Source organism: Ammospiza nelsoni, chromosome 4 (assembly GCF_027579445.1).
Source record: "Ammospiza nelsoni isolate bAmmNel1 chromosome 4, bAmmNel1.pri, whole genome shotgun sequence".
Lineage (NCBI taxonomy): Eukaryota > Metazoa > Chordata > Aves > Passeriformes > Passerellidae > Ammospiza > Ammospiza nelsoni.
In genome coordinates, this window is record NC_080636.1 from 64,117,274 (window position 1) to 64,142,388 (window position 25,115).

The following is a 25,115-nucleotide window of genomic DNA, read 5'->3' on the forward strand; positions in this document are numbered from 1 at the left end:
TACATAATCATTCATGTAAGATACCATTGTTATTTTTATATCATTTATACTTTGTCAAAATATGTGCCCTTTTGGTGAGGTTCAGTCATGGCACATTCTGAGTAGTCCAAAATTTCAGAACACAAGATGCAAGAAATAAGAAGTGAATTAGCAGGAACCAGGGAGAAGAAACCTTCTCATCAGAGTAGCAGCAAAGCAGGGATAGGGATCCAAACACAGTCACCTGCACGTTGCAGTTAAATTTGAGCAATAGGTAATAGCACTGCCATATTTCTGAGAAGCACTGAACAGAGCATCCCACCAGAAATATTTTCTATCCAAACTACTGGTTTTAATATATTAATGTATATCGACAAGACGGCTAACATTCTTTTCCAATTAAAATACCATATATAGCAACTATAAGAAGGATAAATTCAACTTGTACTTAGAAATGACAGTTGCTTATTCTTTCACATCATCAGCAAGTCACCCACAGGTGCAGAGAGCTCTGGCTTTCCAGCCACAAGGATTTCAGATGCTGGATTTAAAATGGCATATAATAATGCAGAAATGAAAATTAGGTGTCATGTATTCCTTCATATAAAAAGAAACACCTATCACGAAGAGGTGGACAGGAATTTTGGGATGGTGGTGGTGTTTCATTTTGATTCAAATCTTTGTATTCAATTGCTATTTCTGTTAGTAATACAAGTGACGTGTAGTCTATAAACAAAAGGTTCTCCTTTCAAATCTAGCCCAGCATCCTTGAGTTTAACATATGCTTCACAACTGGCTGATTCAGAAACATTTTGTTCCATACACATGCTCTACATTCAGAAAGCATTTTGCAAAATGTTTCTTGCTGCTCAAGAACCGTCTTGCTTTGGGTTGCGATTGTTTTATACCAACAAAACCTTGTCACTCTCATTCTCTGCCTCAGGAAGTTGTAAAATTGTGATCTTATTTCAGATATCAGGAATTCCAAATTGAAAATTAATCACCTTGGACTTTTAAGAAGTTGCAGCTATCATGAAAATAAATTTGAAATCAACCTTTTTTCATGTCCACCTGCCATTTTTATAAAAGTCAAAACCATATGTGCTTCCTCTTTGAAGTCTGTTTTTGCCCTCTAATGATAGCCTTCACATTCCACTGTATTGTTCTGTTAGCTATAGCTTTCCATCAGCCAACGGGGGGCAAGAGGGGAGAAGAAAAAAAAGAAAAAGAAAAAGAAAAAAATCAACAGCAACATGACAAATGCTTGTGCAGATGTCTGATGCTGATGTGATAAATGACTATAGTCTATGAAGTTACAAGTACAAAATAATGTCAACAAGTTGCGATGATAAAACAGCCCATGAAATATTTCAATATATGTTCAACAGTCAGGGCAATTTCTGGTTTGAATTACCAATCAATTTTTTACTGGGTTGAAATTATTTTTCTTACAGAGGAACCATTGTTTATGTGGTTGGGTTTTTTTCAAATTTCTGTCACAGTCTTCACATTGGTAATTCTGATTAATGTGCTCTGATTCCCTTATTTTCTCAAAGCTTCACATTTTATTAGGAAAATAAAAGCATGCACAGCACTTAAGAGTCCAGAATCTAGGCTGGGCAGAATGAAGCTGTCAATGCTGCAGCACTTGCAGTAACTCACCTTTGAGGAGCATCAGAAGCACAGAGGTTTGCTGCTCTGTTGGTGCCCATTTGTGAAAAGCACAAAATGTAGAGTTGGGTCGTGTAGAACATAGGATGATTTTGGTCTCTTAAACCCAATTATAAATTTCCGTTTTTTCTGTAAGAAAAATAAAAATTCATTGGGTTTTCTTTTTAATGATTAAAGCAGATGGGCAGGAAAACCAAATGACTAGTTGCTTTCATTTGTCATCCCCAAACTGCCAACAGAGCACTGAAATCTAGCATGCCTTATCCTTCATTATGATCTAGTAATTCAAACATGCAAACAGGGTGAGGGGGGAAAGTAAAAAATTAAAATAAAATCAAAAAATAATTGAGACAAAAGCACAAAGAATTCATCGTGTGGCTGGATACAAAAGCAGGCATGCATGAAAGAATCACATGCCCCTTTAATGGAGAAAACACATTTTTCTCAAATACAAATTTTAAGCTGCTTTAGTCAAACCTAGGTCTGTGCAACACCACAACTGATGTAAACCACAGAGAATTACCTTTTTTTAGCTGAGAGCTTTGTGCCTTTCTAAACCAAGTCTACTAAACTGACTTATTTACATTCAACAAAACAGGTGCATGACAATTTACAAGTAAGCCATAGTAAGAGATTTTGTGATATTAAACTAAAGCCTTTGTATGCTGTGCTACTCAATGAAGTTTGTAACTTCTAAGTTTTACCCCCAACAGTGGCATAAATTATCTGGATGAACCTGGAGGGTAACTAACCATAATGGCAAAACAAGAAAAGAGTGCAGTATTTCCTTTGGAACAAGTGAAAACAGGGTTCATTCTGATCGGTTTTTTAACCAATGTCATCCATTAAACTTTTCTAACTAATAAAAATACCAAGAATAAAAACACACATGAGATAAGAATGGAAGACCATTGAAGTTTAATTCAGACTTTGGGGAAATCCCAGACAATCATTTTATACATGAAAGAAGCCTCCCTATCCTTTCAATGAAGGTTTAGAAAAGACAGTGTTTTTTGCAGTTCACTGTGTCTGCACACTCTGTCAGCCTCATGGAAAGTATTTTTCATAGTAGTCTGGAAATCACAAAGGAAGGAGGTCCAGTTTTGACAATATCCTCCTTCAAAACCTGTGCTCATAGAGTATATGTGCCCACTGTACTCCTATGAAGATCCATTTGTTCCCTGAACTGATACCTATTTAGAAAGGAAAAAAAATTAAATCATCACTTTTTCACCTCCTCAGTCCTGCTTTTTTTTTTTTTGCCATAAGGGAAAAAGTGCATGTCTGAGGCTGGCTTTAACTGGGATCCAATCACATTGCAAAGAGCAGGGTCATTTCATCACATAACAGGAAAAAACAAGACAAAGAAAGAGCAGGCTGAGAAATTCCTGTTCCAAACTTCCAAAGAAAAAAAAAAGGCAGGTATAGTACACACCCATTTTGTCCAAGCTCAACTGATAATTAAAACAGCTGTTGACCACCAGTATTCACCTTGTATTACCAATTTTGACTATTCTTCTATTTGAAACTCCAGAAGAGTTTCTCAGTGAGTGTACAGACCTGCTTCTGATTATACATGAAGATTAGTCAATTGTTTTCCGCTCATAACAGCATCCTTTTCTTAGTCATAATTTATTCCTTTACTGTTTTCCATAAAAGTATATAGCACCAGTCATAAATGAAATCTCTACTAGAAACAAGATATTATTGAAAAAAATTCTGTCAAAATTTTTACAAAACCCTTTTCACTGTTTTATTTTTTGTAGACCATGAAAAACATGTAATAAACACTAAAAAAACCTCATAACAACAACAACAACAAAATCACCTAATAACCACCACCAACAACAACAAAAAAATCCTTTAAGCCAAACAACAACAACAACAATAAAATAAAACAGATCAAAATCTTCTCTACTATGGCCACTTTCCTGGTCAACACATTGGCAGTCAGCAAAGATACAGCTTGCTGGCATTTGTTGCAAGGGCAGTATGTTTCTACTGCTTTAGAAGGGGACAATAATCTCATGATGGCACCAATAATTTCACACATGAGGGCTCCCTTCTATTTAAGTCGAGGACTTTGTTAGACCTCAAACCAACAACTTTTTATACAGGAAGAAATGAGTTAAAAGCATTTTCAAAGTCACAGAGGTATGAAAAAGAAAGCCACTGTGGATATTTCTGCAAGCAAAGACAGAGAAGACTGCACATCATTTTCTAATTCTCTGTGCTGCCATGGGAGCAGCAGCCACTGCCTGGCTGTTGAGCTAAGCAAGCAGGATTGTATTTGCATGCTGCCTATGCATGATGTCGTGGCTCTCCTGGGTCTGGAAAGAAAGTTGTAGAATTTGGCACCACAGGAATGAACTGTGCTGGCAAGCAAACCTGAGTATTTCTCAAGGAGAGGTGCAGCCAGGACTTGCTCTCATTGCTATCACCACTGAAAGCCTTCCAGATTGCTGACAACTTTCTTGAAGGAGCCCCAGCCATTACTTGTGAATAAGGTCTTCCCAACTGCTGTCTGAGTACCTCTGAGCTTTTTCCAAGTCCTCCCAGCAGTAAATCTCACAAGGAGGCACAGTGGCCAAGAGAACTAATACAATCCTTTAATGCATAAGCAGGGAAACAGCATAAAGCAAGTAGGAGTAATGAGCTGATATGACCCTCTGCATATAGCATTAATGAGAACATAAGTAGTACACTGGGAGCTCCCCAAAAGAATTCAGCAAACTGGTGATAGCTCAAATGAGAGCCACAAAGTGATTCAACATCTTGAAAATACTGTCTTATAATAAGAGACTGAAGAAATTCAACCCATTTAGTTCATCACGGACAAATCCAAGTGGTGACTGACCACAGATTCCAGGTCACAACATAAGGAAGACATTTGTGATAGCAGGGAGCTCTGCAGTATATCTTAAAGACGGGAAGACAGAATGACAGCTGATATTAGAAAGACTGATTTCAAGAGGCTTATTGACTGTTGGAGCATTTCATTGAAGATGTAGGGGATTCACCATCATGTAACATACTCAGACCAAGTTTCTTGTCTATAATTTAACCAGAAAAAAAAAAAAAAAAGGGTCTTGGCAATGCATATGAAGTTTGGGTCTCTGGCTTGTGTAGTGCTGTTAGGGATAGATGATCAGATTGGATTCTTCTGACACTAAAAATACATAACCCTGTATGTGAGCTATAGGCTCAATGATCACAGGACAGAAAAAGCTCCATGGTAGTCTCCCCATGCCACCATTCAATAAAAGGCTGAGATATAAACATCTCTAAAGACTGCCCAATAGCTTCACAAATAGGACATTCCTACATGTGTCTGCAACTTCTCTTTCTCCTGATAGTACCATTTAGAAGCCCCTGTCCTTTTTTTCTTTCTCAGACCTAGATCCAAACATTCAGCCATTTTACCATGACTGTCAGAGGGAAAGTCACAAAAAACTATCCAGGAAAAAACCCTTTTTGAAGGGAATTATTTCTCTTGAGATCATTCTTGTATAGAAGTTGGAAGGCTGAATTTCTGGGGAACAAATTGGGACTTAAATGCCAGCAGAATGAAAGATTAGAGTGTATTTTAAGAAACAAAGATCTATTTTAAAATCAAAACACAAAGAGAATAGTTTACCTTTTCAAGGGAACCTGCTAATTTCAATTACACATTCATTAATATTAATAAAATATCTGCACCATAAGTAAATGCAGCATTTTATAGACATTATTATAAAACATTCTTCATCCTCAGAAAATATTATTTCAGGTTCAAGATCCATGTACCGGAGTGTTTATATTATCATATTTTGGACAAAGCAATAAAAACTCAAGAGAAACAGAAAGATAAGAATTCTGACAACAATCAGTAACATGAAAATATTCTTGGGAGACAGGAAAGTTTACTGAAAAAGTATGTTGAGAACTGTTTCCTAGGAATCATTCAAAATAAATTCCAATATGACACTCATCCCAATGAGAAGTCAACAGTCCAGCATGATGTGTTCTTTGTGTTACAAAACAAATGAGACATGTTGGGAAAGTTTGTAAGCCCTCAGAGGCGAAAAAAGAAAAGCAAAGTAAAACAAACAAACAAAAAAAAAAAAAAAAACACAAAAAATAAAAAACAGTGGTAACTTCAAGAAACAGTGAAAGGCAGCTCTGGGAGACAGATGAGTGGTCAAAGATGCCTAAGAAACACACTAATTACATGGTTCTCACCACCACATGTGATATCACTCACCCAGAGCAGCACAAGCCCTTGGAATCAATAATCAGCACATTTTCCAAGGGGCTTCAAGAAAACGTGGTAAATCCAACTTCTGACTTTTTTGATGATTTATGTTAATACATTGCAATAATGGAACAACTGAAATTTAAACGGATGTTTCCCATAGAATATCCAGCATATCAAAATAGCAACAAATTAATTTTCACAAGATGTTTCATTGCTTTTATTAGAAAGCCCAATTTTCATATCCTGAGGTGGAAGTCATGATCATTTTTAGAACATGCTGACAGTAATGCACTGTGTTATGAAGACATGGGTATGTGCCTCAGAATGGATTTGCTGACTTCTAAAGTTTAGTGCTGAAGCTTTTTTCTTTGTTTTACTCAATATTATTTCCTTTAGTTTTAAATGAGAGCCAACTTTTTATTTGAAGTTGCTCTTTTTCAAATGCCTGATGAATTACACAAGTTGTACATATATGTATTACATATGCTTATTGCATAACTACTGTAAAATCATTTTGTCTTAAAATATAATACAATTACAGTCTGGAAAACTGCCACATTTGGCTTGGTCCACATTTCTCAAATCTAGTCCCAGGCAATGCTTTTCCCCAAAGGTGCATAAATGATATGCAAATCTCCCAAAGGACAATCTTGGAAGAGAAGTGCGTAAGAACCATTCCCAGAAAGAAACAGAAATAGTAAGAGTGATGCATTTCAAAGATGCACACTACACGTGTAGTAGACAGAAAAAAAGATGCTTTACCATTGCCACCTTTGTTCAGTAAGAAATTTAAATTAAATTAAAGGCAGCTAGATACACTCTTCACTGTCCATGGATTTGGTTCCCTGCCCAACTCCTTTAATACATTGCCATTGCAAGTGTTTGTTTGGGAGCTGAAGTCATAAATCACACCGTGAAGCTGCTTCCTCTCTCCTTGCACACACTTGCAGAGGAAATGTGCCAAGGGGCAGAATTAGGCATGCTCTCAGGACTCTGGGCAATAAACCAACCCCAGAAGCAGCCTGGGGTGGGCTGCCATCATTTAAAGCAACCAGCAGCATTTTTGACCTGCAGAGCAGCTGAGAATCTAGAGGATGTGAAGATGGCACAAGTTTTCTAGAGGCAGCCCCAGGAGAGCCCTGCACAGGCAGCTGCTGGAGGCCCCAGCTGTGTGCAGCAAGAGCCAGCAAGAGCCTTACAAGAGCAGGGCTGGGATTGAGGTACAGGCACAGGGAATGTCTCAGAACAAACTGAACTGCACTTGCAAAAGGTGTGAGAGAGCTCTGGGGAGTTGTCACACCTGCCTTAAGGGTCTGACCTGTATGTGCCGCTGGCCCACAAATGATAGATGTTTCCAGAGCTGCTGTTTTCCAGTACAGATTAAACAAAATGGAGTGACCGATGTTTCTTGGGGTGTTTTGGGTTTTCTTTATGCTAGCTTTGATGGCTTGCCCTAGACTCCTCCTGAGGGATCCCTGTTTTGACAAACATTGCTCTAGATAACAATTTAGCTGTTTTAAATAATGCTATTTGTAATGCAGGTGGATAGTCTATTCCTCATAACGTAATAATAATGCATTACATCCATTTTACTAAACCCACCATGTCAGCCCCAGATTGAATGTGCAATGTTCATTTGTCTCCTGCTTTATTGACTATATAAAAAATGTACAGTATCTGTCACACTATCTCAAAATGTCTGTTTTATCTGTGAAGTGTTTGACAAAGCACACGTTACAAATGGCTATTCATAGTGACTTCTACACAAAACTATTGCATACCCTGTTATAGAAATGAGTGTAGCAAGGAACTGACATCCAGTACTCAGCCATCACCATTCTGTATTACAAGACATAAAGGAGCACTGAACTCAAGGCCTCTCTTATTTCTCCTCCCCATCAGATACCATCATGCTTGTACCTTCAAGGTGCTTTTGTAGCATAAAGTCATTAGTCTGACAGTCCCTGGCAATTCACCTCATCTTAGTAAGTTCTACTTCCATTTATTACATCTGACTTCAAGTCTCCTCTTCGGAAAATACATCAGTTACCAAAAGAAATGGAGTATAATCTGATTCATAGTAATTTTTTCCTCTTTAGTTATCAGGGCTCAGTTTAAGTCAAGAAAACATCAAGTGTAGCTTTAAAGACTAGACAAGATCCAACATATGATTATTTATCTTAAAACTCCACTGTGGGATATCCAGCAAATAAAGTGAACTGGGTTAACTCCCTGTGTTAGTATAGGTAGAACCTTAAACTGCAGTTTATAGCAGATATATCACTCTGCTAAAGACTTCCAAGGCATGCTAAAAATCTAAAATTTTTCAGGTTGGAGCCCCAGCTATTAAGGGCAAAGCTCTTTTCAGCTTCAACTACAACCAGAATCTATTGCAAACACTTCTGTTAAATTATAAAATAACCTCCAGTTCAGTTTTCTATAAAATCATCATTAGTAGATCTACCCAAATTAAATGATAACATGCTCTTCCTTAATTCTTCCACAACAGCATGTAAAGTGTAGAAAAAGAAAATAGACATGCCTACAGTTTCTTATGGGCTTAATATCCAAGCTACAGTTTTCATCTTAATGTTACACTTCCTCTTTGGCTGCTCAGCACCATTTAAACCAACACCAGAGACTGATGTTACTTCTGTCCCAGTGAAATCACCAATCCTGCATTTTATCTAAGGTTACTCCATTGAAATACTTGACATTTCTTTGCTTCGAATGTCTGACAAAAATCACTACTCAAGGTGATGTGGCTGTACAAACATATTTAGCTGAGGTTTAAGCTGTCACTGAGATGGGACAAGGCTTCTTCCTTGTCACACACACAACACACACACAACTTATGACATAAATGTGGCCTCAGGGATTTCTTTCATGATTCAACAAGTGTCCTTTTGGTAGCAGCAGAAAATGTAAACAGCCATTATTGTTCTAGAGGTGCTGCCTCGACATTTCCTGTTTCTTGCCATGCGGCCACACCTCAACATGCTGAGCACAGTTCAGCAAAGTCCAACAAAGCCAACTTGCAAAAGCTCTGGAGAAACTATAAACAATACCACTGTCTTTGGAAAGCATTCAGAGGGAAAAAAGTCAAAAAGCAGTTGACATGACACATGGACTAAGCCCAAGAATGTTTTGAAATTACTATTTCCTGCTTTTATAATCCACTAACTTCTTATTGCTAGTTTTCAATCCACTATCATGCCCAGACTGTTTCTTTGTTACCTCTAACCTCGCTTTGGAAAAAATTATAAAGTTCATCTTCACATATTTCTACAATTTTTTGCGAACTTCTAAGCCAAATGATATAAATAATACAGTTTTTTTCCATTTTGGAGTTCAGTTTTGTGTCCTTCAAATAAATCAGTAGTCCTACAGCAAATAAGTAAGAAATGTGTTACAGTAGACTAATTTATAGCATGAAATAGGGCAACTGACTCCTTGCAAAACAGACTTGAAACAAGGACTCAAAACTACCCTTATCTTGAAGGGATTTTGTATGGAAGAATACTGTGTTATTTACATAGTACTAGACACTGTCATTATACATAGTAAAGTCTATAAAACTGTAACAGAGATCCACAAAAGAACATAAATGATCTGGGACTACTGAGTCTCAAAAGCTGGTTGTGTGAAAATTTTTACAAGTAAAAAGCAGCACAACAATGAAAAAATCCTAAAGCATATGACAACTTCTAGAAATTTATATGGCTTACTGAGCTAACATCCTCAACTAGGACTTCTTCATAATGTTAGTCATATATAAAAAGAAAATAAGGATTTATTACTTGTATGAAAAGAATCTACAATTAAAGTTTGAAAAATGACGAAGATAATAACAAGTAGCATTTACAAAATGGAGCATATCAAACTACTCTGAAAGCCTTTCTGCAGGTTAATTTATTGAGAATGCCGTCAGTAGGACTTGACTGGAAACTGCAAGCATGAACAGAAGACCTGGAAACCACAGTTTCTCCAGCTGACAATACCCAAGGGAAAATATAATGCCTGAAAGCAGCTTTTGGGAATAGCTTGAAAAAAATAAGGCATGTTATTTTAATTAAGAGCATTTAATCAATGAATCCTTAGAGTTATAAAAGCTTTCCAAAAAATTAAATATTTGGCAAATATGTATCAGATGACTAGCTGATCATGTCCCCTTGTAGATTAACTATATTTTTTAAAAATACTCTTGATTTTTCTAGGAACTCTAGGAATAAATTTGATTTTGTTGCAAGCAATGCAAGACAGTAATCAGAAACAAAGTGCTAATTATTTGGATCAGTTGCCAGTGTTCCAACAAGTGAGTCATTGTAAAGTATTTAACATAATCAAGCGTTTAAAAATCTTCACTGTTCACAACAGGAATCAAACTTTTCCCTATTTACCAACTAAACAGAATACCACTGATAATCTAGTTTTATTTCTGGAGACATACTGTAGGTCAAAATATCATAAGAATATTATTCTTGATACTTTGATAGCAAAAAAGCATTGCACATATAAATCTGTGTGTCCACTTTGTGCTGGAACTCTCTGAGAGATAAAGTTTTATTCAACACAGGGATGACAAAATTGAGCATGGTGTATATGAAGTATGAATTCTGCAACACTTTCAAAATAGGCTTTAACATGAAATGAAAAAATATTTTCTTTTGAGCTGACCCTTTTATGTTATTTGTAGTTTTTTCAAAGAGTTGTAGGTTTTTTCCTGTCATTGTCAACGTATTCATATTGCACAGAGAGACTTGGTAAGAGAACCCTCCCACAGCTAACACAAATCCCACAAATATCTTTGGTATCAGCCAAATACTGGGTGGCCTAATGGATAAAACACCCACTCAAAATTTTGAAACAAGCTCAACTGGGTGCATCTTACACAAGTTGTTGTGTGGCTATGGAAGGCAGTACAACTTTGACCATACAGGAATGTTCAAAGGTATCTTCTAACACCCTCCACCACCAGCAGCCACTATCAGTGTTATGGTTTCAAACTGCAGCTTTTTATCAACTCCACAGCTTCCAATAATGCATCATTCAGCCATGCTTTCAGCCTACACGAGAATGTAGCTTAGAATCTTGAAGAATATGTTAAATTTACAACCATATAAATGTAATAATTTCAGCTTCTTACTAAATATGCCAAATCTGTCACCTGATGTGCAAACGAAATAGGAAGAATAAAAGAACTACTACATCTTGTGAAGGAAAGATAAGATGATTTTAACTTCTTATTCATAGTTCTTCCTGCAGTTCATACACTTTCAGGATGGGTGTGTGATGTGGCCTGGGTTGGGAAGACTTCTGCCTTCCAGAATTTCAGAAGTGACAGGGGATGGAACAAGCTGTCTTGGGACACACACAGTCCCCACTGGACTTTCTGACAGGCTAACATTTGATAGAGGAGGGAGAAAGGGGTTGGGGTTTGGTCAGTGAAAGATAAGCAGTTATTTTATTTAGTTATTCTGGGTTTTTTTTCCTCTGCAGGAACAGGAAAAATTGTTTGGCAACTATTCAGCCACTTCGCTGAAGCCAAAACATTAGCAGCAGTTGAACGGTTTTTATTCCATGCTTTTCCTAACTAGCTGACACAGGAAAGGAGTAGCAGCAGTTGAAAAAAAATGGATAGTGGCTGGGTGACATCACTCTTGGATCAATCTCAAGAGTAAGGTTTTCCAGCATGATAAAGAAAACACATCACTGGATAAACATCTGACCACAAGTAATTCTTAATGGTCATAGTTAAACCAGCAGGGAGAGATCAACAATTTAAAAAGTAATTTTAAAGTGATGGTTGGAAACATATTTAAAACACCATCAACACAACACAGAAAGCACCAATACTGATGGACGCCACTGATCCATATATACTTTGAAGCCTAATGAAACAGAAAATTTACAGGAAGGAGAAAAGACTAATATACTTAGGGACTTATGGCTGACAAACCAAGAGTGCTTTTTTCCTGAAAGGAAAGCATGCTCCTAAGCTGCATTAGTAAAAACATCCCAGCTTAAAAAAATTAAAAAAAAAAAAAATTACATTCCAAATTCAAAGTACAATTGATCTTTGATTAAACTCTAAACAGGTATTTTTATTCAAAGACCCATATTTTTTAGAAAAATTGAAAAAACCCAGTAATTTTGGGTGATGGAAAGGATTTAAAAAGTGCCCCTGGTCTAAGTATCTGAAGAGTAAAGCAGGAATCATTTCAGAACCTGGTAAGGAAAAATCTGATGGAATACTTGAAAATTGTAAGAATAAACTATCCAAAGGTATAGTTTTGGGGAATTACAAATTTGGGGCATTTTTTAGGCCAGGCTAAACACCCATCTGTTATGGGGTGCATAGGGATAATGAATTTAATTCTGTTGTAATCCCAGGAAACAAACTACAAAATCTGCTAGGCACCTTTCACAATAAATGCTTCTATGAAATACTTCACACATTATTTAAATTGCAGGAAAATGAAATAATTTGGGAGTGTTGCAGACCACAGATAATATTGGTTTTCTTTACCAAGAGTAGGTAGTTTATTGTCCCCATATGATGTTTCTTGGAAAAAGGGAAAATTACAAGTCAATAGGAAAGCAAGCAAATTGAATGAAGTACTATAAGTAGCACTAAGGCAGCAGGCCAATAATTTTGGCATTAATATAGAGCATGTAATATTAAGCAGCAAGTGATCAAACATTCTCTGCAGTCAGACTTTGATGTTGGACAGTGGGTAGGCTCCCAAGTCATCTCATGTTGCCTCATTGCATTTCCTTTAGAGCATTCCCCATCCTTAGCACATCCTATTCCCTGACCCAGGGGCTACTTCTCCCCTGAGCTCTCCTTAGCAGGGTTTTGACATCCTCTGTCCTTATTTTAGCTCTCTCCCTCTCCTGAGATGTCTTCCCCCATTTTACTTTATTGAAGGATGGCGACCATCCTGACAGGTGCATATTCCCCAGGTCTCACAACTCTACTCAAATGGTTTCTTATCAGGGTGCCCCTGAGCAGCAAGGACTCATAATTCATTTGAATGGGAAACAGTTGGGGGCTCGCCACACTTCATCCTGTGAGACTGTTGACACTGTTAGCAGCTGTCAGTGTCGCTCTCGCTCTTACCAACTGGGAGCATATCAAAATGTTACACGCACATTCAGCAGTGTAGTCTCTCCTATTTCAGTTTAATGGGAATTAGAATACACATCAAGGGGAAAATACACTCCACAGTTGCTAAATAATTTGTACTTTTTTTTTTAACTTACTTGTTATAAGGAAAAAAGGTGAGTTCAAGGAACTCCATTAAAATCAGTTAATACCAGTAATGGCATTTTTTAACTATACAAATCTTTATTTCACATCAGGGCAACTAAAATCCCTGTACCACTGTCTCAGTTTAGGGAAACGCTAAATCTTACCGAAATGTCTTGGTAATCTAGAAAAAATGAGATTGGCAATCTCCATCCAATTCCCAACTGGCAATTGTTCACATTCCAAAACTGTGAAGACTTTGTTGGATGATTCATTTTGGAGGCCAAGATTAGAATTTCCATGAACTCTACATACAATCATAAACAAATGGAGAAACATGGATAAATACTGAGATACTAGATTGCTACTTGCTGAAAGATATGGGTGCTTGTCCTGGAAAGAAAGTGAGAGCTTCACTCTTAGATTAAACTAGCATTTTCATGACACACTCACATAAGCACATCAGTTGAAAATAAAAGTGCATGAGACATCACCTACTACCCATGTAGTTAATTTCATCATCAAGTGGTAGCAGCCACAACTTGGTTATCTTGACTACAGTTTTTGCTTCACACTTGGAAAATAAAGATGCATCTTCATTTCTGAAATCTTTTGTACAAAAAAGAACTGGGATAAGTAAGTTATACCAATTGTGTCATTACTTACTGTTTACACTTACGTACGTGATAGTGACATGCAAAACTGTTTCATCGATGGATCATCCAGGCTCTGGGTTGACACTTAGCTCTGGAGTATTTAGAAACTGTGATTTAAGATGTCACCACTGGCAGCTGTCACCCACCTCTAAACTTAGCAGCAGCAGGAATAATTTGCGCCAGACCTTCAGCCGCTACAATTCACAGCCTGACATATTTTCTAAACCACCTTCATTGCTTAGTTAATGCATCTGTGTTCCAGACTTACCCACCTGCCTGTGAATTGTGGCAGCTGAAGATCTGGAACCCATTTACTCTTGCTGCCTTTGCAATAGGGGAGTAGCCTTTGGTTTAGGAGTGAGCAGACAGCTTCTGGTGACAGCATCCCAATGTATCAACTCTAGGACTACCATTGGGTGCCTTAGGAAGGGCATTGCCAGCAGGATGAAGGACATGATCCTGCCCCTCTACTCAGGCCTGGTGAAGCACATCTGTCCAGTTCTGGGCTCCTCAGCAGAAGAGGGACATGGAGCTGCTGGAGCAGGTCCAACAAAGGGCTATGAGGATGTCTAGGGGACTGGAGACCTCAGTTATGAGGACAGTCTGAGGGATCTGGGCCTCTTCAGCCCAGATAAGGAACAAGTGATAGGGGGCTACATCAACATCTATCGGTATCTGAAGAGGATGGAGTCAGGCTATGCTCGGTGGTGTTGAGCAATAGGACAAGAGGCAGAGGGCAGAAACTGATACACAGAAACATCTAACTGAACATAAAGAAGAATTTCCTTACTGTGTTGCTATAGCACTTAAGTAGATTGCCCAGAGGAATTGTGGACTCTCCCTCACTGGAGGTATTTTCAAGAATTGTCTGGACAAATCTTACATTGTGCCTGAGCAGGGAGGTCGCACCAGATGATGCACTGCTGTCCCTTTCAACCTGAGTGATTCTGTGATTGTTGTGCTACAATGTTCTCTTGGGGTGCAGTCAGCACACACTCACACATGCTCCAACCAGTCAGTTTGACAGCACCCCAGGAGCAGCTCCCTCCACAGTGCTGGCATGACTAGCAGATTCTCTTTTGGGTAGGACATATCACAGATGTTATTCTAAACCATGAGCTCTCTCTAATTGGTCCCTTTCAGTAGATCTCAACAGTCTCATTCACCTGCAATGCTGAACACCTAAATCTAAATAAAATAATTTACCACAGAGCAGTGGTTGATCTATAAAATCACTGGGAAAGCTGAGATTGGCTATAAAATAAGTGCTCTGACAATAATTAAGTGCTCTTGCAATAATTGTTTCTGATAACACACATGCAGGCACACACAGTCAAAAAATAATTTTTGACATCCCAAAGAAATTAGATTAAGTAAGCGTGTTGTGTTCCTTTTTCTATCTCCAAATAATTCTTCTTCCTTCATCTCCTGTTCTCAGTTCCTCTTTTTCTTCGTTTAAATTAAAATAACAGAAAAGAAAAAAAAAGGAAAGCAATTAAGCTCTATTAGCTCTGAATTGCTTGGCTAGCACTGGTTTGAGATGGTAGAAAAAAAGAAAAGAAAATTATACTGGGAAGATCTTCTAGTCCTTGCACTACAGCTTGTGAGAAGTCAAAATGTACTTCCAGATAAGTTGGGAAAACCCAAGCAAGCAACTTTCTACCAGATAGTCACCCAGCTGAAGAGGAGCTAGGAATTGTTTTGATTTTGGTTACCTGCACAGCTCTGACACAGCTGCTTTCTTCCCCCAGAAGAGAGAACACTATGACAACAAACACCATCGCAGAACTCTCCTCTCCTAATCATGACCTCAAGCTTGCTTCCATATCACCTCTTCCTGGGTGCTGCTACCTCTCACTGTGAAGGCTGTGGTTTCCCACCAGGTCTGGTTAAGTAGAGAGTTTCCCAGAAAGAAGGCACAAAACCAATAAAGCAATTAGTGACCAATTAAGTTCATTAACGCTGTTTACCTACAGGAGAAAGGCAAGCCTTAAATAATTAGCCCAAAGTTTATTTTTTAAGAGTAAAAAGGCCTTTTGAAAACACCTTCTGAGTGACAATGTTTGTTTATAGACAGCCATCAAGGTATTACATTTTTCCACCCTCTCCTAACTTATTTCAGATGTTAGGAGAGCAACCGGTCATTCAAAACATAATATGCTTGATTCAAGCAAGGGAACTATTTTTTTTGCAGTAGCAATGGTTTAGCGCTGTGATTTTTAACACTGATCATGAGCTGATTTTAGGTAATGATTACAATTGTAATCCTGCTGAGAGTTACAAATTATCAGCACCTCAGCAACAGATTTTAACCTTCTGTTCAGCTCCTCAAATAGAACATGAGGAAAAATATTTCCCGGCCTTTAAAAGTGTCTTGTCAGTGTACTAGAAGTTTGTACACATTTTGTTATATCTTTCTGCTAACTTGGCTTTACTGAGGAAAAATTCCTCTTCACAGAACAGAACTCACAGACAAATGTAAAACTGCAAATATAAAACTATCTTGTGTGTAGCTGTATAGTGCCATGCACATATTTTTTACCCTTTATCCTTAGGGCAGGAGAGGACAGGAGAACAAAACAGGTCTCATTAAGACTTTTCTGTCTAACTTTCAACATACAAAACACTCAGAGAAGTGTGTGGCTCCTGCAGCTGGAAAAATGTATGGATTTTTGCTGTACCCACATGAAAGGGATAAGCACCATGAATATGGATAGGACTAAAACTATTAAGCCAACCAATACTGAATGGAATCAGATTAATTAGAAAAGTTGTTAATATTTACACACATCAAGAATTTCCTTTTTTCTCTACATTAAATTTGAATTGTAGCATCTTTATGGTTCTGTTACAAACCTCTATTTTCTTTCCTAGTGTATTGAAATGTTATCTTCTAGAACATCTTCCCTCTGTGTCCATTGCCGTTCAAACAATTCCCTTAAATGCATCAAGCATGACTAAAGAATGCCCAGACTTGAAAATCCATGCAAGAGATACTTCTTTCAAAATGTGACCAGCAAATGCTCTTGTATAACAAGAAATCAAACTGCCTAAACACAGAGTTCATTTAGCTCTAGTCAGAGCATTATGGACAAATCTGATCCTTGCCTCACATCAGTCCAACAGCATATGCACTGTGCTTATGACTTTGAAGAGGTGTAACACCGAAAATTGATTTCATGTCTGTGTATCTTTGTGCATAGATGATTTGCCAACAGTTGATATGTGATACCAGAATTACAGACTGTTTGTCCTCAGTAGCTTGCTTGGCCTTCTGTTTGTTTAAATTATTTTTTATAAATCAGATAATCGTGAAAACTGGTTTTTGTAACTGCTGACCTAATTTACCTCTTAAATGCGTAAGATCTATAAGATGCCCATGCTAAGGGGATAAAAACAGAGACTTCAATTTTATAGATGAAACATAAGAAGCAGTTCTTCTAAAAGTAAGAGAACTAACATATCAATCTCTCAGCCCAAGAATGAAGATCACATTTCTAGTATGCTTTTAGGGGAAGTGAATCACATATATAATCATCCTATGTCTAATAAAAGTCTATTAAAAGCGTTTTGACTAATTTTGATGAGGCTGAACCTTTTTTCTTTCTTGACTTTTCAACATGGAGGATATTTTTCTATATTTATTTATATTTCTTGCTTTCAAATACATTCTTAAATACATTTTACTCATGGAAGAAATTATTAGAGATTTTCATAAGTTTTTAACATAGCTTAATATTTGTCTTACATCTTTGAAATGATAAATAGAGCCTTTTGCAAAGAAAGATTCATATTCATTTTTATCATCCCTGGAAATTTAAGGATATTTGGATAGAGGATGTTTCCCTAAGTTATTTCAAGAACATAGAGATATAACAAAAAACTTTTTAAAAATACCAAATATGTGGGACTTTTTAGAACAAAATACCATGTTCAACCTCTTTTTGAATATGTCTTCCCAGAATATCCAGATGCTTATAGAACATACAAAAAATCCTGGAACATCAGACTCTTAAATATTTTGAATTAAGAAGAATTTTACACAGTAATGATAAAAAGACAATGCTCATTCATCTTATTATATTAATTTCTGTAAAATTAAAAAGCCAGACAGGGTCACGGATAGAATAATACTAAAAAAAGTTCTTGTCTGATATATGTTCTTTTCCTTTAGTTGTTTGGTTTGCCCTTCAGTGGTAGGACTGCAAGAATTGTTCTGCATGGTCAGCTTGACCAAGAAGGCCTAAAATTCTGAGGTTTTATAGCCACTGCCTTCATTCATTGACTGTTTGCACTAAAATTATTTGTGAGCCAGCAGCTTGAATGGTTCTCATCTATTATTCTCATTCAGTATTTTATGGAGCTCAGTGTATCAGGAATCATCAATGTTTCCCACAGATTTTTATCTCTACCATTTCTTTTGACAATGCTTTTGATTCAAAATTGTGGTTCTTTTTAGTAATAAGGAAAAAGAGACATCAAGCTCTTAGAAGGCAGCTATGTATATCCTAGGATTATAATTACTCAGTTTGTGATATTAAAGAGATTCCAGTCCCTAAAGATCATGGATATCTGCCACATCTGTGTGGGCACATCACAACTAGCTTTGCACCAATCCTGGTCTATAGCCATGCAAAACCAGAGCTGAGCATGAGTTAACCACTAGGCTGCTCAAGCAGTTTTGTGGACACACAATAAAATTCACCTTTTGTATACACAGGAATCAAGTATCATCACCTTGCAGTGAAAATTCAAAAAGAAGATTAGTGTCCTTGCATGTAACATTTAAAACCATTTTCAAAGTTAGACTTTGAAATCCAAGGGATGTTAAGAGAATGGATATTCTTATTGACTTGCTTCATTTCATCTCTAAGTGTGGAGCTGGCCACAGTGGAATTGGTAGGGAAAACACTTTCTGAAGAAATAGATATAAAATAGAGAGAAAGCCATAGTATAAGAAAAGACAGGGGTTGACCTGCTGTTTTTAAAATCCAGGTGAGTTTCACTGCAAAGTCAATGGCAATAACATGAGGCAAGGATCTTTTGGGAAAACCAACCTGAAAAGGAGAAATTCAGTACCTTGTTCATGTAATTTTGTGCACACAAACTTCAATAATAAACAGTAGTGTTATTTTTCTTCTTTTTGTTTTTTTCCTCTATCATAACTACATCTCTAAAAATATTTTACCAGAGAGTATGTGATCTACTAACTTTTTTTCACCAGTGTGGCATTTCTGTAAATTTTAGAAAGCTCCCCAAATGGCATAATTTCAACTCCTAATATTGTGAGAGCAATGCAGTAGAAACCTTAACCAGGGCTCCTGCTCACATTGAAATACATCCCTATTTAGTGACCATCCCATTTAAGGATAGTTTTCCTGAACCGTCACTTAATGTAAACCAAATGTTCTCTGCAACTCCTCCCTCCTACTGCAGCATTTTGACCCTTAGCCACCATATTAACACCTCTAATTGTAACTGACAGGGCAATTTCCTGGTTGCCATTGTGCGAGACAAGCAGCGAACACTAGCCACAAGCAATTTATGACCTTTGACTATCATATTAACTCTTTTAATTGTAACTGACAGGGCAGTTAGGCCATAAAGTGTCCCAGCAAAGCACTCCAAGCACTTGTGAATGTCCCACTAAAGCCAAGGAAGGAGTATCCACTCATTAATGCAGAGGGATTGATATGGAGAAAGAAGGGGCAGTACCTGAGGCTGGACAATCCTCAAACTCCCTGTAATCATCACTGATTATTTTTTTTGCTTCAATTTGCCCTAACATTCTCTGCTAAAAGCCAGAACTACTTTTACTGAATGCATGGAATTTAGTTTTAACTTTTGAAGATTTCCAAATATGTTCTCAGTATTTCTGTTCCTAATGAAATTATTTTTAATGTCAACAAACTTCAAGTTCTTTGATGAAAAAGACAGTTCCTCAGTATTTTATGTTTGAAAATGTAAATGTTCTTACATTGTTTAAATAAAAACAACTTCCTAGAGTCTTGGAAAGCATATGAAGTTAATGCACTTCTGGTCTACAGCCACTGAAGCATGCTCTAACATGAGATTAAATAAGCGAGAGGTTATCTAAAGTGGAAAAGGGGGGAGTGCCGCAGATGACTCATATCCACTTTTGGTAAACAGGCCTCTAGAGGGTGGAATATTGTATACTCACAGACACTTTAGCAGGTCTGATATCATGCAGCAGCAGGTGAGGGCACCAATTAGATGCTAAAAAGATTCTCTCTTATTTGTTATTTATGTTTTAGCCCTACATGCGTAAACACTGATCATTACATTTGATTATTTTCTTATATTTTTTGATTTGCCCTATGGATGGGTTATATTCAGATAAGGTAAAAATACTGGATACTTTCTTATTGCAATCTATCGATCCTTTTTCCTTCAAAGGAAAAAAAAAGCAGTACCATTGAAACAAAACCTGTAAGCAAGTCAAACAATCTATTTTCAGATGTTTTCAGTCTTAAATTTCATGTCAAAAAAGTTTTGTTAAATTCCAAGCACTTTCTAGATGCCCAAGATTTCCTTTCCCAATGTGAGAAAAGGGAGAAATCCACATGAAATCTAGAAAAACTGAATAGCCTGTGTTAGCAAACACAGAAAGTGAGAACACTGAGGAGTTGAAAGAGATCCCGGCCCAAGAGTGCATTTTCACAAATGCCTCTTTTGACAGCAAACCCAGCTTGCCCCCTACATTCATCATCTTGTTCACACAGCAGCCCTACAAACAACATGTCAGCTTAACTGAGAATGAAATTACACATTATAGACAACATAATACCTTGTAGACACCAGAACAGGAAGATCTTCCTTCCCTTCTTATTTTCAACTACTCTTCCTCCTCCAGGCTTGGCCTGACCATTTCCATGTGCCAGCAGAAGCACGTCTCTGTTGGGCCAATTCAGCCCGCTTTCCCCTGCAAAAACACAGAGACACTTTTTGGTGGGTTTGCTTTTCTGCCAGCTTAGTGAATGGAATCAGCTCAAATTCCTCTGAGGGAGGGAGAAATGGCTATCAGACAGGAGACAGGGGAAGAAGGGATACAAGTTCTCTGTTTTAGAGACACAGCAACAGATTTAAGGCTAGTCAAGCTCAAAGTATAATGCGCAACATAACCCTGAAAGGCAGTTACTGACAGAGCAATGCCAAGGAAAGACATATAGCATTGCATCCTTAGTTAGGTTGTTTCATTATTATTGCTGATAGGTATTATATGTTATCTTAACATTGACACAAATGTCAGTAAGTAATTTTTAAAAATATTTTAAAGTTATTATCCAAGTAACAAAGGACTCTATCACATTTTTAGAAACTACCTTATAATGATCTCCACAGCAATATACAATCCTGTGCTTCCTTCTAATGGGTCATTCGTGCCCTTGAACAGGTTTACCCTCTCAGAAGTGATCATAAATGAATGGATTTGTGCTCTTTCAAATCTCTTGACAGACTTTCTCTGTCTCCTGCACACCTTCAGTTTAATGTTGCTTCCTAGATATCTGTTCAGATATGAGATACAGTTTTATTTCAAAAACCATGTCGTCTACATAACTTCATGAATACTATTAAATGAGACAAAACCTTGTAGAAACATCACAGAGAAGAAAATATTTATTAGAGCTGTTTCTGCTTGACATTACCACTTACATTGAATTCTGACTGTTGGCATTCAGGTGCTTCCACCTTGTATGTATTTTCACATGTAAGGATAAAGGGGATGGTGGCTTAGGAGCTTTGAGCTCAGGCCAGCTTTGAGCAGCAAATTTTTGCACTGGTGCAGCTGCTTCTCAACAGTGGTTAGTATCAGGGAAAAGGAAAAATTTCACATCTCCTACTTATGCACTGAAAAGACCAGCATTCTCAGCCATGCAGCATGAAAATCAGCAATAAATGTGGAGAAGACCAAAAGGAAATTTAAAAAAATATATATAATAAAAAATACAAACATAAAAGAATTTGAGGGAAGGATTAACCCAAATACTTGCCTGCTACTGAAAGTTTTTCTGTCATGGAAGAAAACAAATAAAAAGGAAGTCCTCATCATTAATAACATTTTCTAAAACATTCTTATTAGTAAAACTAATGTGCCCCAACCTACCTTGCTTTAAATTATTTCATCTGAGTTCTCTCTTAACACAAATACTGCTTTCTAAAAAAGTCATCAAAAATACCCTGTTATGTCCTTCTATCAGTAGCACAGCAAACTATCAAATTAGAAAAACTGAAAGTGAGAAAGAAATATAAAGGAAGTTGGGATGAAAATTACTATTTCTCACCTTTCTTTGTCATTTATTTTTAGTCAAATAATCTGCTTTGCTTCTTGTATTTAGACACATAAGTCTATAAATAGGCTCCTAATTTTCTGATTGCTCTATGTATGTGATAGTCATTTAATTAAGAACTTAATAGCACCTTTTTTTAAAATTGTATTCTTAGGAACACAAACCTGATTGAAGTCCCTAATGTCAGGCAAATCTTTTTGGTTTTGCATTATTGCATGAGAAAATATAAACAAACTTCTTATACACAACTCTTTGACAGGGACATACTCGAAATTGCTATCTGCTTAATAAACCTCTATGGAGGTCCTAAGCTGTTTCAGATGAGAGTAGATGTTTGATCAGATGCACGAAGTTTATTTTAAGTAAGCATGCAACTATCTTGTCTGGTCTTTCAACAGCTAGAAACTTCTACAAAGACCCATGGGAATGGGGGAATTCTACTTTAGTAGACTTTGCAAGGGTCCTGGAGGACTTGCTAAGAATGCTAAACAAACAAGGTCTCCCATTCCACCCAGGCACAAAGAGCTAACAAGCCCCGTGCCCCCCTCCCCGTCCGCTGGCAGGCTGTACCTCCCACCAGCAGCCCACACTCATCAATACACAGGAGCAGCAGATATTGCACACCAGATCCTGCTGTGATGAGCAAACACCAATCAACAGCCCCATTAACCTCCAGAGGACGGTGTTGTTTGTTTACAGTAAATACTAAAGCACTGCCAGCGGAGGGATGAACAGGAAATGCTGAGGAGGCTTTTCCCCCTTCTGTTTCAGGAACATTTGGAAGTTTTGGGTTTGTGTGCAGGCCAGTCTTGGGTATTGCTTTCTTCCTTTTAAAAAGAAAACAACCTGATGAAAATTCAGTCATTTAAAAATAACAGTAATTTAAGTTTGGTTGTGTTCTTTTTGTTCAAGAACCTTCAGTCAGAATGACTACATTTTCAAAAGCAACTGTTAATAAACAACATATATAGCATTTTTCATGGGATTATCAAGGGAGATTGCTAACCATCATTAACTAAGCATTATCCAGCTTTATGCAGATGTTTTTTATTGTTCTCCAGCCCTTCAATACTTTGCTCTGACATGTACTAAGTGAACTGGAATCACCAAGTTTTGCATCCAGGACCAGCAGACTGTGGAAGGGATTTGGGTGAATACTACAGTTTATAGAAAAGAATGAGATGTTGGGAAGGGTTTAGGGAGAAGATCCAAGAAATTCTGAAATCCACCCTGTACGTTGTTCCCACCTGAGTGGCACACTAGAGTGAGTTCCCCTCTCCTAGACACTTAGGGGGGAAGATTGCTTCCTCCTTTGCATACAGCCTACTGACTGCTCTGTTTGGAGACTGGATTTGCTTCTGGCCCTTTGTTAACAAAGACAATATAATTTATTATTCACACATATCTGCAGTCAGAAGATGTACACTGCAAGTAACTGATCTCATTCTTTGCTCAAGCAACACGTGACTTGGACATTAGTCCAAATGTTGCTCCTTTTTGCTTGGAACCAGTGACTGAATGGAAAAGAAAGTCTTAGTAGACTCACAGAAATTACCTTGAGTTTGAGCTCGGGGGGGAGAGTTGAGTTTCTTACGTTGTGGGGCTGAGGCGAGCTGTGAAACAGTAGTTGAAGGAAGTGACTAACCAATCTCTAGGGTGGCTAAGTACCTAGCAAAAGGGAAGGGGAAACTATTAGATAGGGCAATGGAAATGAATCTGTATTTTTATTAGCTATTTTTTCAAAATAAAGAACCAGGAAATGATTAATGCAAAATGCCCATCACATGTGGTATTTAAATTACTAATACATTAATAAATTTTTTCCACATGACTCAGTGAAGTTTCTATAGAGGACAGGCATCGATTTCTTCTAAAATCCCTAAAAGTTTTGAATCCACTGCCAGGCATGTTTATAATACTTCAGATGAGCCCCACTCATCAACTCAGAAATGAGGGGAAGTCTGTTATGACAGTTAACCAAAAAACAAACAACATGTCAGCAGCTACATGACCACAGCATTCCGGTGTGGAATATAACTGAATGAAAGCATTCAAATTTCAAAAGTAATTTTCAAAATGTTTCAATATTGTGGTATATATTTATCTCTATAATCCCTGGCTCCTGGACACTTTTCCAAGTGACATTTGTAATACATTCAAATTCATGTGTGTTTGAGTCCACCAACAGAAGTATTTGTAAGTCACAGTGTATGATGATAAGTGGACAAATGTTACATGGTAAAATGTTTATAGAAACCAGGTTGAAAGAGCTTCTCATCCTCTTCATCCACCCTTCCATTAACTTAATTAAGCTAACCCATAGGTTTACAAGCCTGGGGGACCTAGAGAACTTCATCTGAAAAGAAAAATAAAGGGTTTAATTGCCAGGACAGGTTTTCCAAGTTGTCATGGCTCTAGTGTTTATAACCTGCACACTTACATAAACCTAAACTTCCATTACTTGCCCGAGAGTCTCAGATCAATATTATAGATAAAGGTAAAGCTTAAGGTAAACGATTACCCTATAAGATGATGGGAATAGTAATTTTAGTGAACATCAAGCACATTTGGATACAGTAAGCTTGCACAGACATAATAAATTCATCAGCTATTTCTGCTGATTGATCTGTATTCCAGTTTAATTAGCCATGAAAGAGTCAATTTTTTTTTTCTGAAGCCTTTCCTCCCCCTCTTTTTTGTTACAGATCACTGCCACAAAGGATAATCCCCAGCTGTCAAGTTAAGGAAATTTAAAAGGTAGGTTCTAAAAAAAAATCGTTACCAGTCTTGAATTCATTTTCATATATACCAGTTATACTTATTTCCCAATGACTTTGGTTGGAAAATTGCATCTGAAAATAAAGTGATGCCCTTAAACTATTGTTTTAAAATAGGCTTTAAAATACTTTGAAAGCAGAGTAGCTTGATATAATGGAAACAATGATGTAGGAAGCCAGAGGTTCTGTGGAGTGGTACAAAACCTTAAATCTTGTTGTTGGTCAACTTTCAGC

General features: G+C 37.3%; 1 long non-coding RNA gene across 1 annotated transcript; it reads right to left on the reverse strand.

Annotated features, from left to right (window-relative positions):
* Positions 1 to 1,661: 1,661 nt before the first annotated feature.
* Positions 1,662 to 23,728, reverse strand: LOC132072783 (uncharacterized). Its single transcript, XR_009418390.1, has 3 exons — positions 23,660 to 23,728; positions 20,604 to 20,738; positions 1,662 to 1,779 (listed from the first exon to the last, which is right to left on the reverse strand). It is a non-coding gene; the product is annotated as an uncharacterized LOC132072783 (long non-coding RNA).
* Between the last annotated feature and the right edge of the window lie 1,387 nt (positions 23,729 to 25,115).